This window comes from Physeter macrocephalus, chromosome 16 (assembly GCF_002837175.3).
Source record: "Physeter macrocephalus isolate SW-GA chromosome 16, ASM283717v5, whole genome shotgun sequence".
Lineage (NCBI taxonomy): Eukaryota > Metazoa > Chordata > Mammalia > Artiodactyla > Physeteridae > Physeter > Physeter macrocephalus.
The window spans coordinates 24839717-24842903 of NC_041229.1; positions in this window are offsets into that span (position 1 = coordinate 24839717).

The following is a 3187-nucleotide window of genomic DNA, read 5'->3' on the forward strand; positions in this document are numbered from 1 at the left end:
AAGCCACTTCACGGTTGGAGACGGGGGTGGCGGAGGGGGGAGCTTCAGAGCCGCGGAGGAGAGCGCAGCAACAGGTGTGCGGATGGCAAAGCGGAGAGATTCCCGCACAGAGTATTGGCGCCGACCAACACTCACCAGCCCGAAAGGCTTGTCTGATGACCCTCCGGGAAGGGCGGGGCTGGGAGCTGAGGCTTGGGCTTCGGTCGGAAGCCGGGAGAGGACTGCGGTTGGCTGCGTGAACACAGCCTGAAAGGGGCTAGTGTGCCACGGCTAGCCGGGAGGGAGTCCGGGAAAAAGTCTGGAGCTGCCGAAGAGGCAAGAGACTTTTTCTTGCCTCTTTGTTTCCTGGTGCGCGAGGAGAGGGGATTAAGAGCGCTGCTTAAAGGAGCTCCAGAGACGGGCGCGAGCCATGGCTATCAGCGCGGACCCCAGAGACGGGCATGAGATGCTAAGGCCGCTGCTGCCGCCACCAAGAAACCTGCGTGCGAGCACAGGTCACCATCCACACCTCCCCTCCTGGGAGCCTGTGCAGCCCGCCACAGCCAGGGTCCCGTGATCCAGGGACAACTTCCCCGGGAGAACGCACGGCGTGCCTCAGGCTGGTGCAGTCATGGCGGCCTCTGCCGCGGCAGGCTCGCCCCGCATCCATACCCCTCCCTCCCCCCGGCCTGAGTGAGCCAGAGCCCCCGAATCAGCTGCTCCTTAACCCCGTCCTGTCTGAGCAAAGAACAGACGCCCTCAGGCGACCTACACGCATAGGCGAGGCCAAATCCAAAGCTGAACCCCGGGAGCTGTGTGAACAAAGAAGAGAAAGGGAACTCTCTCCCAGCAGCCTCAGGAGCAGTGGATTAAATCTCCACAATCAACTTGATGTACCCTGCATAGGTGGAAAACCTGAATAGACAACGAATCACCCAAATTGAGGAGGTGGACTTTGAGAGCAAAATATATTATTTTTTCCCCTTTTCTTCTTTTTGTGAGTGTGTATGCTTCTGTGTGAGATTTCGTCTGTATAGCTTTGCTTTCACCATTTGTCCTAGGGTTCTGTCCACCCGTTTTTTGTTTTTAGTTTAAAAATTTCTTTTTCTTAATTATTTTTTATTTTAATAACTTTATTTTATTTTATTTTATCATCTTCCTTCCTTCCTTCCTTCCTTCCTTCCTTCCTTCCTTCCTTCCTTCCTTCCTTTCTTTCTTTCTTTCTTTCTTTCTTTCTTTCTTTCTTTCTTTCTTTCTTTCTTTCTTTCTTTCTTTCTTTCTTTCTTTCTTTCTTTCTTTCTTTCTTTCTTTCTTCTTTTCCTCCCTTTTATTCTGAGTCATGTGGATGAAAGGTTCTTGCTGCTGCAGCCAGGAGTCAGTGCTGTGCCTCTGAGGTGGGAGACCCAACTTCAGGACACTGGTCCACAAGAGACCTCCCAGCTCCACGTAATATCAAATGGCAAAAATATCCCAGAGATCTCCATCTCAACACCAACACCCAGCTTCACTCAACGACCAGCAAGCTACAGTGCTGGACACCGCATGCCAAACAACTAGCAAGACAGGAACACAACCCCACCCATTAGCAGAGAGGCTGCCTAAAAACATAGTAAGGCCACAGACACCCCAAAACACACCGCCAGACGTGGACCTGCCCACCAGAAAGACAAGATCCAGCCTCATCCACCAGAACAAAGGCACTAGTCCCCTCTGCCAGGAAGCCTACACAGCCCACTGAACCAACATTAGCCACTGGGGACAGACACCAAAAACAACGGGAACTATGAAACTGTGCAGCCTGCAAAAAGGAGACCCCAAACACAGTAAGATAAGGAAATGAGAAAACAGAAAAACACACAGCAGATGAAGGAGCAAGATAAAAAACCCACCTGACCTAACAGATGAAGAGGAAATAGGCAGTCTACTTGAAAAAGAATTCAGAATAATGATAGTAAAGATGATCCTAAATCTTGGAAATAGAATAGAGAAAATGCAAGGAACATTTAACAAGGACCTAGAAGAACTAAAGAGGAAACAAGCAAAAATGAACAACACAATAAGTGAAATTAAAAATACTCTAGATGGGATGAATAGCAGAATAACTGAGGCACAAGAACAGATAAGTGACCTGGAAGATAAAATAGTGGAAATAACTACTGCAGAGCAGAATAAAGCAAAAAAAAATGAAAAGAACTGAGCACAGTCTCAGAGACCTCTGGGACTACATTAAACGCACCAACATTCGAATTATAGGGGTCCCAGAAGAAGAAGAGAAAAAGAAAGGGACTGAGAAAATATTTGAAGAGATTATAGTTGAAAACTTCCCTAATATAGGAAAGGAAATAGTCAATCAAGTCCAGGAAGCACAGAGAGTCCCATACAGGATAAACCCAAGGAGAAACACGCCAAGGCACATAATAATCAAACTGTCATAAATTAAATACAAAGAAAACATATTAAAAGCAGCAAGCGAAAAACAACAAAAAACACACAAGGGAATCCCCATAAGGTTAACATCTGATCTTTCAGCAGAAACTCTGCAAGCCAGAAGGGAGTGGCAGGACATATTTAAAGTGATGAAGGAGAAAAACCTACAACCAAGATTACTCTACCCGGCAAGGATCTCATTCAGATTTGATGGAGAAATTAAAACCTTTACAGACAAGCAAAAGCTGAGAGAGTTCAGCACCACCAAACCAGCTTTACAACAAATGCTAAAGGAACTTCTCTAGGCAAGAAACACAAGAGAAGGAAAAGACCTACAAGAACAACCCGAAACAATTCAGTAAATGGTAATAGGACCATACATATCGATAATTACCTTAAATGTAAATGGATTAAATGCTCCCACCAAAAGACACAGACTGGCTGAATGGATACAAAAACAAGACCCATATATATGCTGTCTACAAGAGACCCACTTCAGACCTAGGGACACATACAGACTGAAAGTGAGGGGATGGAAAAAGATATTCCATGCAAATGGAAATCAGAAGAAAGCTGGAGTAGCAATTCTCATATCAGACAAAATAGACTTTAAAATAAAGACTATTACAAGAGACAAAGTAGGACACTACATAATGATCAAGGGGTCGATCAAAGAAGAAGATATAATAATTGAAAATATTTATGCACCCAACATAGGAGCACCTCAATACATAAGGCAAATACTAACAGCCATAAAAGGGGAAGTCAACAGTAACACATT